The following is a 15093-nucleotide window of genomic DNA, read 5'->3' on the forward strand; positions in this document are numbered from 1 at the left end:
GGGTACAGTTTTGGACGCTGATTCCAATGGTGAAGTCTGTTTTTCGCCACATATTATACTTTGGCCCCTAGAGGCATTCAGATTCACTTTCAGAATCACATTCGGACCCCCTTAGATTTTCATAAAAACTGGTCCATGGGTACAGTTTTGGACGCTGATTCCAATGGTGAAGTCTGTTTTTCGCCACATATTATACTTTGGCCCCTAGAGGCATTCAAAGTTTTTTTGGGGCGAAGGGGGACCCCCTTAGATTTTGATGAAAACTGGTCCATGGGTACAGTTTTGGACGCTGATTCCAACGGTGAAGTCTGTTTTTCGCCACATATTATACTTTGGCCCCTAGAGGCATTCAAAGTTTTTTGGGGCGAAGGGGGACCCCCTTAGATTTTCATAAAAACTGGTCCATGGGTACAGTTTTGGACGCTGATTCCAATGGTGAAGTCTGTTTTTTCGCCACATATTATACTTTGGCCCCTAGAGGCATTCAATGTTTTTTTGGGGCGAAGGAGGACCCCCTTAGATTTTCATGAAAACTGGTCCATGTGTACAGTTTTGGACGCTGATTCCAACGGTGAAGTCTGTTTTTCGCCACATATTATACTTTGGCCCCTAGAGGCATTCAAAGTTTTTTGGGGCAAAGGGGGATCCCCTTAGATTTTCATAAAAACTGGTCCATGGGTACAGTTTTGGACGCTGATTCCAACGGTGAAGTCTGTTTTTCGCCACATATTATACTTTGGCCCCTAGAGGCATTCAAAGTTTTTTGGGGCGAAGGGGGACCCCCTTAGATTTTCATAAAAACTGGTCCATGGGTACAGTTTTGGACGCTGATTCCAATGGTGAAGTCTGTTTTTCGCCACATATTATACTTTGGCCCCTAGAGGCATTCAGATTCACTTTCAGAATCACATTCGGACCCCCTTAGATTTTCATAAAAACTGGTCCATGGGTACAGTTTTGGACGCTGATTCCAATGGTGAAGTCTGTTTTTCGCCACATATTATACTTTGGCCCCTAGAGGCATTCAGATTCACTTTCAGAATCAATTCTGAAAGTGAATCTGAATGCCTCTAGGGGCCAAAGTATAATATGTGGCGAAAAACAGACTTCACCATTGGAATCAGCGTCCAAAACTGTACCCATGGACCAGTTTTTATGAAAATCTAAGGGGGTCCCCCTTCGCCCCAAAAAACTTTGAATGCCTCTAGGGGCCAAAGTATAATATGTGGCGAAAAACAGACTTCACCGTTGGAATCAGCGTCCAAAACTGTACACATGGATCAGTTTTTATGAAAATCTAAGGGGGTCCCCCTTCGCCCCAAAAAAACATTGAATGCCTCTAGGGGCCAAAGTATAATATGTGGCGAAAAACAGACTTCACCATTGGAATCAGCGTCCAAAACTGTACCCATGGACCAGTTTTTATGAAAATCTAAGGGGGTCCCCCTTCGCCCCAAAAAACTTTGAATGCCTCTAGGGGCCAAAGTATAATATGTGGCGAAAAACAGACTTCACCGTTGGAATCAGCGTCCAAAACTGTACACATGGACCAGTTTTTATGAAAATCTAAGGGGGTCCCCCTTCGCCCCAAAAAAACTTTGAATGCCTCTAGGGGCCAAAGTATAATATGTGGCGAAAAACAGACTTCACCATTGGAATCAGCGTCCAAAACTGTACCCATGGACCAGTTTTTATGAAAATCTAAGGGGGTCCCCCTTCGCCCCAAAAAACTTTGAATGCCTCTAGGGGCCAAAGTATAATATGTGGCGAAAAACAGACTTCACCGTTGGAATCAGCGTCCAAAACTGTACACATGGACCAGTTTTTATGAAAATCTAAGGGGGTCCCCCTTCGCCCCAAAAAAACTTTGAATGCCTCTAGGGGCCAAAGTATAATATGTGGCGAAAAACAGACTTCACCATTGGAATCAGCGTCCAAAACTGTACCCATGGACCAGTTTTTATGAAAATCTAAGGGGGTCCGAATGTGATTCTGAAAGTGAATCTGAATCTGAGGCTGTCTTGACAGACGTAATTGTTATTTCACCTGGACTGCCCAGCGGAAGACATTTATCCTCAGCCAAGCTGAAATACAGCGCCGTAATGGCCATATTTATCCAAATCGCCGGAATAACAATGGCGCGATCATGATAATTGACGTTTAAAATGGAAAACGGCTCCAGAGACAATCAACTAGCGCATTTATCAGCATTACCCACCCGTTTCCTATTCAGGTGGATTTGATAGCCGGCGCGAATCGCTCAATACTTAGCTGCGCGACCTCGATTCCAATAGCAGCCGGCGGAGAGGAGCCGGCGAAAATCTGGGACCGATGGAAAAGAAAGGCTGAGGTCAGCACTGGCGCCAGATATGGCGCCGTCGCATGACCAGTCGCGTTAGACCGGGGCGGGCTGATCTGCGGCAGGAAACAGCGTCAGCTAGGGGTGGATTCTTAGTCTGACGTCTGTCAGCCACTCTTCCCGACTTTCCGAGGAAAACAGCCTAAGAATTTAGAGGCTCCGAAGTTAATCACCTCTCTGACCACATGACCAGTGGCCAAGTTGGCTAATGACTGGTCCGCTAAGTAGAATAAACAACAGCCAGAGAGCGTCAGCGGCGCTGGAACTCTGCCACCGGCCGTCTCCGTTTTGGGGTCTGATCGCGCAGGAGGCGCCCCGACAGTGATCCTCTGGGATGAGCCGGATCAGAGGTGTAGGAGCCGGAGCGGCGGGATCCGCGGAGCGTCCCCCGGGAGCAGTGCGGCATCAGGTGCTGTGATCGGGCCGATACAAGAGCGGCCGCAAATGGGCCGGGACGGACACACCCAGGGCGCAAACACACACCGGAGCATAGAGGAGCCGCATACCGCAGCGGAATGCAGATGACGTTGAACATGCAGGATGAGACGCAGGTGGGCACAGGAAGGCAAATTGTTAGTTTTCGACAGACTCTGACGACGTGGAGTTTATAGAGGTCCTTTCCAGTCGCTTCTGAGTTTAGAACGATTCAGTCTTGTTAGAGATTTTCGAGACTTTGGAACGTTGATTTATTTTCGAGCTCGCCATACTTGAGTGTTAACGGCACTCCACGACTGCAACTGCTCTAAATCCGTGAAAGAAAGTAGGTAACAAGCTAGGGCTCATAGTTGGTAACCACCTCTAAAATTAGAACAAACTGTTTGGCTCCATAGAACATATTGTTGACATATAAATGTGCCGTTTTCCCGGAGAGGACAGTTTGCGGTTTCGGGTGGCCTGGCCGGTGGCCAGCCTCTGCCGCTGCCGGAATGCGACAGAATGACACCGCATTAGACGGCATTTCAGACATTCCGGCGCTGCCGGCCGGCCGGCGAGCTCCCCAGCGGCTCTGATCAGCGAGCCAATCTGGTAAGTAGAGCTGCGCTCCGCGCTGTGGGTGGCACTGCGGCCCTGTGTTGTCACAGCGGAGGGGCGCCCACTGCTCAGCCAATGTTCACACATGGGGATTCGACCGCCCAATGACTCACTGGGGGTCTGTCGGCTCGGACAAAATTCACCGAGACAGATCCACTCGCCAATGTAGATTTCGTCCGCGTATATTGCATTATCGGGCGCCGATTCAGTCTTCTCTGGGTCTTGCTGAACCCTTTGAACTCCTGGCCGACTTCGCTTGGCGTGGATTGGTCAGATCATAATCCAAAAGCTTCAACAATGATTGTCCCCTCGGCAAAGACCATCGCGAATAGACTAATTAATCCTCCCTGAGTACCCGAGCCCTGCGCAATCATGTCTCGGACTTGCACTTGATAAAGCTAAGCATCAGCAACGGGTTTCGCAAATTGTGGATAAAGGCTCAAGAAATGTCGGGGCCAGTCACCAGCTGCTAAAAGACGCCTCCGTCTAATCATAAGCCGAATCAAACGAGCATCGTTTGGAGATCCCATCTGGATGTCACACGTCTCCGCCGTAAGAGACACGAGAAAATGACAGCGGCGGGCTATCAGATTTCGCAGACTCGCCAGACACATCTGACGGCTCCGAAAGTCAGATATGACAGCGGCGGACGACCAGAACACACAGGACAGATTGTCCGATGATGGTGACGATTTGGAGGTTTTAGGCCGGGCGGACTATGCAGTGGATCCAATTTGACGGTCAAACTATCTGATGAGAGGTCAGATGGTTCGGCGTGAAAGGTCATATTACTCAATTGGTACGGTGGTACGCAATGACCGTTCAGACCATCCGTTATGACAGGTCAGCCTGTCTGCACAGACAGGTCAGACCGTCGAGCCGTTCGCCCCCACCTCTGCTGTCGTTGTCTGAATGACGGGTGGACAGGCGGGCGGGCCGGACGGCACGGGCCGGGCCGCGTGGCTGACGGCCAGCCCTGCGCTGCACAGGTCGGTATGGCCGGCATGTTTGGCGTGGGTCACTGCCGGGTGGCCCGGGTCAGAATGGTGCCGCTGGGAGCATCGATTCACTGGGTAGGTACGCGGCGAGCAGGCTAATCAGCGAGTTGTATGGTTCTTCACTCTTCAGGTCAGGTAAGCGACTGGACAGGCGACAGACAGCCTGATGGACAGGTAAACAGACAAACGAACAGACCACCGACCGGTGTCTGCTGAATCCCTGTCCGACAGACATCTCAGGCAGGGCTGCGGAGTCGGAGTCGGAGTCGGAGTCGGAGTCGGTCGGAGTCGACAGTTGTGACCGGAGTCGGAGTCGGAGTCGGAGTCGATTTTAGAAACCCGAGCCGGAGTCGGAGTCGGAGTCACCGAAAATCTGTCGACTCCGCAGCCCTGCTAGGTCTGCGGAGTCGGAGTCGGGAGTTGGAGTCGGTCGGAGTCGACAATTCTGCCCGGAGTCGGAGTCGGAGTCGGAGCTGGTTTTTTAAAGCCGGAGTCGGAGTCGGAGTCGGAGTCGCCGAAAATCCATCGACTCCGCAGCCCTATTCTCAGGAATACCTGCCAGTTTATGTTGCTTCAACAAGACAGTGGCATTTCATTCTTCGGAAACAATGACCTCGAATAGGAACCGTGTTCTGCTCAGCGCACAAAGAACCAGCAATGCGAACATGACCAGTGCATGACTGATATACCATGGGTAGACCTACCTACAGCATACCGGCCCTGTTCCAAACGCATAAATATCGCCGGGCCATTGTGAGCGCCGTCTATTGGCCGCTTGTTGAGTCGTTTAAGTTGCAACTGGCGCAGTTTTACGGCGCAGTGTTTCCGCCGTTACGGCCGGTAATGTCCTCCATTTCTGGTCGACACCCGGCGAAGGCCGTAGTTTTCACGGGGCTACGTCGCGGCAGTCGGCGGCCGGCGGTTAGCGTGTCTGTGTTTTTTGCCGCTTGGCGGCAGAAGTCGTACCATGCAATGCCAGCGTAGTAAAAGTCGTGATAGATAAACGGACTATGGAAATTCAGGCTTTCGCATAAACATCAGGCATAGATGTAGTCATTGATACCCATAGTAGTGGCGAATACATTTATATATCTGTAAGGCATTTCAGCACGAAAGCTCAAGGCCATGAACATATCGTCGCACCATAGCTAGCACCTACGCCTTGTCGCATCACTGCCGGGTAAATCTTACATCAACGTCTCAGGCTCAGCCGACCTGACATCGCACCATTACTGACTGACGGCTCACCATTAGGCAGGGAAACCTCAGCTTTATAAATATCGGCTCCATTATTAACGAGCGCCTTGACAAGCTACTCCTCGCCATTCAGCGATGCTGGCCGGACCTGCAAACGGTCACGGGTCTTCTCACTCTTCGAGTTGAACTTGTATAGCCACTAGCCAGCATTTTGCCTCGATTCTCCGACGGAAGCAGGGTTACAACTTTCAACTTTGCCAAACAAGTGAACAAGTGGGCGACTGACTTTGCCCAAAATAGACTACAGATGAAGACCATGACCAATGACCATTCCGTGGGCTGCTTTTCACGTTCCAGCACCTGACGGTGTCTCCAAAGACGTGGATCCTACACCGCTGATCCGGTGAACATCTTTGCGCCCGCCCGCGCCAGGGGCGTTGGCGTGACTTTGACGCTGCCGTGGCTCCTAATGAGGGGCGGGCTCGACCGGCACCGTCGCCGCAGCCGACGACACACGTCGTTAGCGGCGACACCCGGCCCGTCGTCACGGTCGCTCTGTCATCGTGTCGTGCTGGCGCGCCGCTGACGGACGCCGCCACTTCTGACACTCTGTACAGCTGAGCCCCGCCAGGCGAGGTCAGATGACAGGCGGGATTTTATAGCGGCATCGATCATTTGTTCGAGTTTGCGGTGGCGGAATCTATCATTTTAGGTGAGGGTGTATGGCAGGTGCTAAAGTAGGCCAGCTCTGCTTTAAGCTCGGGCCAGCTGAGCCCAAAAGTTTGCTGTGTTCGTGACATGGTGCCGGACGGGGGCGGTCGGAGGGCGGGAGGGGGCGGGCGGAGGGCGGTGGCGGTGGCCACCATCGGCGTCCCCTGCACGTGGGGGTGGTGCCTCTGGACGACTGGACTACCAGGAGTACAGAGCGAAGTACGCCGACACCCACCTACAGCCCGGACATCGCCTGGAGGAAGAAGGCAACCTACGACCGGACACCGGACCAGGGGGGGCCGCGGGTTTTCGGTCGCGGGGCGCGGGCTGGCCCACCTCGCCTCGCTGATTCTCCGGGCCGGCGATATAGAAGAAAACCCCGGGCCCCGCTACCCCTGCGGAGTGTGCGGCAAAGGAGTCGGCCACACGTCGGTGAGCTGCCGCGCGTGTGAACGATGGCATCACCACCGCTGCGCCGGCCTGACACGAGCCGACATCAGCCGCCTCGCTAGGGAGCGGAGTCCCTGGACCTGCCCTGGATGCGCGGCGATGCCCCCCGCGCCCCCGAGACCGCGGACCCCGGCCACACCTACTCAGTCACCACCGTCGCCACCACCGACGACGAATGCCCAGCAACCGCCACGGACACCGGTGAGGAGGGACGACCCACAGCCGCCACCGCCACTGGCGATGAGTGACTCACCACTGCCGCCACCGACACCGGCGAGGAGCGAAGAACGCCAGCCGTCTTCACCACCGATGGGGAGCGACGAGTCTCGCATAGCCACACACCCGCGGACGCAGGCGTCCGAAAACCGCGGCGAGCAGAGCGAACTGAAGATACTGCAGCTGAACTGCAATGGCCTCGCCGCCCGCCTCACTGAGCTCAACAAACGCCTGGCAGATAGCAAGCCTCAAGTTGTCCTACTACAAGAGACCAAGTTAATGCAACAGGACGACGACCCTCGCTTCCCGGGATACAATGTGGCGGCCAGAAGAGACACCCCGAACTTCCAAGCACCGCCGCCACTTCCGTCACCAACGCCGCCGTCGCCGCCGCCGTCGCCACCGCCGCCACCGCCGCCACCGGCCGGCTGGACTTGTAAGCGCCGGGATCGACGCGCGCCCCACACGTGGTGCGCCGGCTGCAGAGCTAAGCGTGGATGCACCCAGAGGGCCCAGCCCCCCGCGCCAGGCCCAGTAGCGGCGCCACCCAGCAGGAGTGCGCCACGTCGAACCGGAGGGGGGCAAAGGGGCAAGGGCGGGGTAATCACCCTCGTCCGTGAGGACCTGCCCTACACCCGCGACCCGGCGGCCTACACACCACGGGAAGAGGACCAGCTCAGCTACGTGGCGGCGACCAAAATTCACCCTCATGGCGTGCCTGCGATTACGGTCTGGAACGTCTATGTCCCGCCGGCGAGGTGGGCTCCTGGACAGGGCACCCAGGCGCAGTCCTTCCAGCCAGACGGCCTGCCCCTGGTGCCTTACACAATCGTGGGCGGGGACCTGAACGCGCACGCCGTAACATGGGACCCTCACCAGCCGGAGGACCCGCTCGGGAGAATCGTCGAGGAGTGGAGCTGCGACACGTCGCTCACGATCCTGAACGACGGCTCTGCGACAAGGATGAACCCTGCCACAGGAGGATCCTCCGCCCCAGACGTGACGCTGGTGTCTGGTGAACTGGCGAGCGACGCATCATGGACGACGAGCGTAGGAATCGGGTCCGACCACCTCCCGATCACCATCACCATCCCCACCGCACCACCGAAACCTGTCAGAAGAGGCAGAGGCCGACCAGCCTACAGGAAGGCAAACTGGGAGGAGTTCCGACGCGCCTACGACCAGCTGGCACTAAGGTGGGCTACCCAGGCAGAACCTCTCACCGTCACGCAGCTGGACCGACGCTTCTCCTCGACCATCCTCAGGGCAGCGAAACAGGCGATCCCGTACGGGAACGGCGGGAAGACTAGAGCTCCCTTCTGGAACTCAGCCTGTGACGCAGCAGTCCAGGCCAGGGACGCGGCCAGGAGGAGAGCCACCGCCCAGGACCGCACTGCAGAGGACATCCGCGCCTACGGAGAAGCGAGGAGAGAAGCCGAACGGGTGATCAGGGACGAGAAGACTGCTTTCCTGAGGGACAAGATCGCCGAACTGGGACCAAACCAGGATATGTGGGGCCTAATACGCGCCCTGGACGGCCGGAAGCCACCGGCCAAGCCCGCCGAACCCCTGCAACGCCCGACCCTGCCTGGTCATCCCGCCCCTGCCCGGCCAGCGACCACAGACAAGGAGAAGGCCAACGCGCTCTGCCAGGCCTATGCCGCGGTGTCGCGCATCCCGTCGGACAAGACGGCTGACCGACCTATCAAGCTGGAGGCGCGCGCCGCGGTGAGGGGATGCAGCTGCGGCGGATCACGAGCCGGCATGTGCAGCCCCTTCTCCATGGCTGAACTGGAAACAGCGCTGACCAAGATTAAAGCTGGCAAGAGCCCAGGGCCAGACAAGGTGGCCAACGACCTGCTGAAGCAGCTGAGCCCTCTCGGCAAGCGCCACTTCCTGGACCTCCTGAACAGGACGTGGTCCGCTGCCGACGTGCCTGCCTCCTGGAAGGTAGCGGAGATAGTGGCGATCCCGAAGAAGGGAAAGCCGCCGTCGGAACTGTCCTCCTATCGCCCCATCAGCCTACTGAGCAGCACCAGTAAGCTGGCGGAGCGGCTGGTGCAGGGGAGGCTGCAGCACTGGCTCGAAACCAGCGGGAAACTAAACCGAAACCAGGCGGGCTTCAGACGCGGCCACTCCACGATGGACCAGATCGGACGGATTACCCAGCAGACCTTCGACGCCTTCGAGCAGAAGCCACCACACAGGGCCGTGCTTGTCCTCCTGGACTTCGCTCGCGCCTATGACCGGGTCTGGAGGGCAGCCCTCTTCTGCAAGATGGCGCGACTGGGCATCCCCGGCTGTGTGATCCGCTGGATCAAGGCCCTGCTCTCCGACCGCCGTGCTAGAGTCCGATGGGGAGCTGCCCAGTCGGACTCGCGTGTCTTCAAGGAGGGCCTCCCGCAAGGTAGTGTCTTGGCACCCCTCCTATGGCTCATCTACGTCAATGACATCGACGAGGGCCTACCGGAGGGCGTGTCGCGATCCCTGTTCGCGGACGACGTGGCGCTACTGGCCGACGCCCGCACGCCGGAAGAGTGCGACGCCCACCTCCAGCCGTGTCTGGACAGCATCGGCGCTTGGCTGACGCGGTGGAAGGTGACGCCCAGTGTCTCTAAGTGCACGAGCACCCTCTTCTCGCTCGACCCCAAACAACAGAGAGGAAGAGTCCGGCCAAATCTGAAGCTCCACGGACAGGAGATCACCGCCACCGAACACCCGACCTTCCTCGGCATCAAGTTCGATCCGCAGCTGACCTTTGCTGAACACGTCTCCGATCTGAAGGCGAAGATGGCCCGACGACGACGATGTCTGCAGGCGATGGCAGGAAAGACATGGGGCAGCCACCGTCGCACTCTCCGGACCGCCTACATCGGCTACGTGCGAGCGCTGTTTGACTACGGCGCCGCCGTAGTTGGCACACATGCAGCGCCGTCCGTCAGGGAGCGACTGGAGGCCGAACAGAACAAGTGTGCTCGCCTCATCACCGGCTGCATCCGTCTGACTCGCACGGACGCCCTGCTCGCCGAAGCCGACCTCCCGCCACTGTCGTTGCGCGCGAAGCAGCTGGCCGGACAGGAGTGCCAGCGCCTCGCCAGACTCCCCGCACTCGATCCTGCCAGGACCCTCCTGGAGAAGGAGGTGCGGCCCCGGCTGGAGTACCGAGCCCACCTGGCCTGGCGGAGAGACTGCACGCAGGCAGAGGCGGCGCGGAGGCCGCCACCGAAGCCGCCCGACGAGGACGCGGTGCTCACCAAGAAGCCGTGTCTCAGGCGGGTGGGCCGGTGGATCGCCGACGAAGCCGGGCTAAAGCAGCTGCCGACTGAACCACTGGCGTTGTACCAGTGCCGGCCGCCCTGGACAGTGGAGAGGACCCCCGCCCACTTTGTGGTGGACCTGCCCGCGCCCACGCGTCGCACAGACCCCCCCGACAAGCGCAGAGAGGCGGCGCTCCGGGCCATAGAGCTCCTGCCGCCCGCAGACGTCACCATCTGGTCGGACGGGTCGGCGAGAGAGGGGACGACATGTGGCGGCGCGGGCGCGCTGATCCAGCTCCACTGCCTTGGCCGTGAGGAACGTATCAGGGCCCCGGCCGGCGCAGTGTGCAGCAGCCTGCGTGCCGAGCTTACCGCCATCAGGGAAGCACTGGCTGGCTGTGATAACCTCTCTACCTGAAGAAGACCGGGAGTCCGTCCGCGCAGTCCGCCTTCTAACCGACTCCAAGTCCGGCCTGCAGCAGCTCCAGAGGGGACCGGCCGGCCAGGTGACCGCCCTGGCCGCCGACATCTGGGAGTGCCTACACACCCTCAGCGAGCGTGGCACCACCGTCACCTTCCAGTGGGTGCCGGGGCATGCTGGCCTGGACGGAAACGAACACGCCGACCAGCTGGCCGGCGAAGCGGCCGCTGCGGAGCAGCCGGACGTCCAGATCGACTTCGCCAGCGCCAGAAGCGCGATCGGGCGCCGGGTGGGGACGATGGTCGACGCGAGAACAAGAGCGTCCCACCCCCACCCGGCGCCCACACCGGGCCACAACGACCTGTCCCGCTGGGAGGCATGTACCCTCTCCCAGCTGCGGACGGGCGCATCGCCGCTCACGCGGGACGTCGCCCACCGCCTAGGCCTGGCGGTGGACGCGGCTTGCCCTGCGTGCGGCGAGCCGGACAGCGCGGCCCACCTGCTGACCGACTGTCCGGCCTACGAGGCTGCGCGGCGCCGCCGCTGGGGACTCAACCCGAGCCTGGGGGACGTCCTCGGCGGACCGGCGCCGTTGGTGATTGAATTCATCCGGGCTGTCGGGCGGACCGACCCTCCGGTCGACCCGCCTGCGCCGTCGTCCCCCTAGGGGGGCGACGGGTGAGGTGCAAAAGAAGAAGAAGAAGGGCGGTGGCGGTGACAGCTGGCGGGCAGGGTGCAGGCGAGTGACTGGTCCGTCAAACGTCAACACCAGCGGTCGGCCGGCCGGCCACCAGCGGCCGACAGCGCGCCGGCACGCCTGCTCGCGCTCGGTGCAAATGGTGCACGCCGGCCGCCGTGTCGGTTGGACGCCTTCCGCGGCGGAAAAACAGTCACGCCAGGGGCGCTCGGCGCCAAGCCTGCGCGCGGAGCAGGCGGCCGGCCGTGCGGGGCGCTGTTTACGTATGTGTCGCGCGCCCGGCGCTACCGAGGGAGCAGCGTGGCCACACATCAACAGGCGGGCGCGGTAACAGGACACCGGCGCTGCACCGACCTTCCCATGCCCCGCGTCCCCCGGGGGAGACAGAGAGCAGAGGAGAGGAGAGAGGAAGTGGGGCAGAGAGAGGTCGAGGTAGAACGAGGCGACAAGACAGTTGAAGATGGAGCGAAGTGGGGAGTGAAGCAGCTGTCACGCAACCGCAGGCGTCAACATGTGTAGAGTGCTGGCAGTATCAGATGACGTACGTCACACATCACACATCAGCTGTCGCGCGTCAGCTGTCACACGCGTGATGTGCGGAGCGCGGAGCGTCACTGCGCGGCTGGGCTGGACTTCGACCGGGCCGACATTAGGCAAACAAGCAGCCATCATCGGCCGGAGACAGACGCCCCGCTTCCCCCGCGGCGTTCTAGAGGGCGAACCAGAGGGGCACGGCCGCCAGACCTGCGGCGGGGCAGGCGCCCCACTGAAGAGGGACAGACGCCCCGATCTGCGAAGGGGGGGGGGGGGAGGCCAAACAACGGCGGACGGGCACGGCTTGCTGCGATAAATCATCGACAGCGGGAGATATGGTGGGGAGAGACCAACGATTACCACAATCGCAGCGCTCGCGGCACATCCACTTCGCAGCTTCGGGCTTTGTCGACGATTTTCGCTCGCTGGTTCGAGATCATCGATCTGCTCTCTCTTCCACACTTATCTCACTGAGTGAACTGAAAACCCATCAGTTTATCCTTCAAATACATGGACTCAGCCTATCAGCACCACTAACCGTTTTTATGGCTTTGAAGTTACAGATAACTCCCCGAACGACTGTGTACTCTATAACCCGGCCTGCCATTCACCCTCGCCCGGCACACGGGGTCCCACGGCGCGAGATTGCGCCACCGCCGTCCCATGATCCTCTGCGCGGGGGGCGCACACTCGAGCGGGCCGGCCGGTGACACGGGACAGGTTTACGGTGTCGGGCGCGCCTGGCACTATTTACAGTGACACGGCCGAGACGGACCGACCCGGCCCGGCGGCGGGCGCCAGACGGATCAGCGCCGGTGACGGACGCTCACCCCCGCCGGACAGACAGCCGGGACGGGTCACTGAGCTGACCCTGGGCGCGAGAGGGTGTCTGTCTGTCTGCGACAGGTGCCACACATCGCCAGGTCGGCCGTGGTCCTGCGATATTGTCAAAACGACCCACGCGTGGCCTCGATCGTCGCCTACATTCGGGATTCAGGTGCCCCGGGACCCCAGTACAGACTGGGACAGAGCAGCGCCCGGCCGGCCGGCCTTGTGACGCCGGTGTCGCAGCTGCCGGCGACAGCCGCGGCCTGTCACTGACAGCCGCATATCGCACCGCAGAATACGGACTAACATCAGCTCCACAGGCCGCGACAGTGGCACACGGCTCAGACGGCGCCCGGGCCGGTGACGGGGCCCCGAGCCGACCGGTCCGCCCTGGCCGCGCTCGAAGCTTGCAGCCGACCGCCAATGTCGTAAATTGCCACCAATCAGAGCAGGGTGAAGGCGCGGCGGGCCGGTGGTGCCGAGTGGCCGTGGGCCCATTCAGCGCCCAATGGGTACAGCTGTGGCTGGCGTGGGACGGCCGCGGACGGCCGCGGACTCCGTCAGGTCGGGGAGCTGAGCCTCCAAGCCGCCGCGCCGCGCCGGTGTCACGGGAATAGGCGACAAACACGTCGGGCCCGTCCGGCCAACGCAGTTACGCAAAACAGGCAGCGGCGGCGGCGGAGGACGGAGCCAAATCGGATTACGGTCATCTCACCGGGCCGCGCGGCCGCGCGGAATGCGAATATGCGTGTACCTAATGGCGAAAATACAATGAACTGGCAAACACGGACATACAAAGGGAATTAGGGGGCACCATCTATGGACACGCACACCTAAGGGAGATTTTATCACTAACAATGAACTCTAAGGTAGCAGCGGCAGCTGTATATGAACACCAGAGACAAAGGACACTGCGCACATTCACTGATAAACAGACAGACGTGTATTCATTGCAGACCGGCGCTGGCACACCGGGCCGTACAAACACCTGCTCACGCGATAGGGTCGTGAGTGCGCCGGCTGTATGAATGAACCGTCGGGCGGCCGGCGTCGGTCCAGTATCGACGTGCGCTGCAGCCGTCCGTCCGTGTACATACAGACGATCCGTCATCGGCAGCGGGAGGCCGACCACCTGTACAGACCGCCGCTGCCGTCGCCGCCGCCCACAGCCGCCCGCCGGGACCGAGGAGGCAGTATTGATAATTCGCCGACCCTTCACTGCACGACCGCACCGCAACGGTGACCCATTTCAGGTCCTCCACCGCACGCACCTCTCCCGTCCCCACCCACCCGACGGCGTGCGTGAGCCGGCGCCGCCACGCACGGTTCTTCGCATCGTCAACTCGAACAAACCAACGACGGCGACGACGACTAACGACGACGGTAGCGATGGCGAGGTTATCAGTACATAGCGAGTCACGAAAATGTGGTACAAAAACAACCGGGCGTGTGGAGTTGCCGAAATGTCTGTCCGTGACACCAGTGCTCGGCACTCACCTGATTGATGCAAGCCGCCGCGTGCTGTCTGAAGATGATTGACCGGCTTGTGAGACTTATGCGATAAACGGCTGCTGACGGCGTGGATACAGTCCGAGCGACACAGCTCCCCCTCACAGTCCTCGACCTGTACAAAGTCTTCCTCCCCTCGGACACCTGGCAGAGCGCAGGAGCGGCTGACGGGCGCACCCCACCCGACTGACGACGAACTCGCACTGCCCGCCGGGCGGCCGCCGTGCGACGACCGGCCCCGAGCCGCCGGTCTCGAGCTGCCAACTCCGGCCGCCGAGCGGCGCTAGTGTCGCGCCGGACTGCTCCGAGCAGCCGCGGCGGGGGTCCTCCGGGGCCGGCAGGCCGTCCGACTGGCCCAGGGAACGTGAGGTGCTGGATGTCACCTCCCCGTAACTAGTGGGTTCTCATTAAAGAGGGACATTAAATCAGCCTCCTATTCCGACGCTGCGCGCGAGGCCGACCATGCGGAGCTAAACACAGCCATCAACAACATGCGGTAATATTACATCAACTTTCGCAAAAATTGTAGCTTCGGAGGATAACCATTACCCGTGTTAGCCCCGTGCGCTTAGATATATGCATTTGTTCCAGCAAACTAAAATGAAGACGAGTGATGCTGTAAAAGCCGGCGTAGATGGTAGGTGCGCCACAATTTGTTATCTGCAAGTCAGTATTCACATGTGAGAAATTTGAGTCTCAGACCATTTAGGCAGTAATCCATCACCACCAGTATTTCAGGCAAGTGATGTGTGATTTATCATTGAGAACCATTCAAAATCCTTTGCATATGAGTGCCGACAAACAGCATATCGATTAATTAAGCTCAAAGGCTCTCCTCAGTCCAAAATATTTTAGACGGTTACGAATGAATAAATATAACCTAT

At 59.3% G+C, this 15093-nt stretch overlaps 1 protein-coding gene across 1 annotated transcript in view; it reads right to left on the reverse strand.

Moving 5' to 3' along the window:
- Positions 1-14443, reverse strand: part of LOC122382477 (fibroblast growth factor receptor-like 1) — a 60228-nt gene extending 45785 nt beyond the window's left edge. The window contains exon 1 of the mRNA XM_043367852.1: positions 14198-14443. The gene's annotated coding sequence lies outside the window, so the exon portion shown is untranslated. The remainder of the gene's footprint in view (positions 1-14197) is intronic.
- Between the last annotated feature and the right edge of the window lie 650 nt (positions 14444-15093).

This window comes from Amphibalanus amphitrite, unplaced genomic scaffold (assembly GCF_019059575.1).
Source record: "Amphibalanus amphitrite isolate SeventyFive unplaced genomic scaffold, NRLGWU_Aamphi_draft 000140F_arrow, whole genome shotgun sequence".
NCBI lineage: Eukaryota > Metazoa > Arthropoda > Thecostraca > Balanomorpha > Balanidae > Amphibalanus > Amphibalanus amphitrite.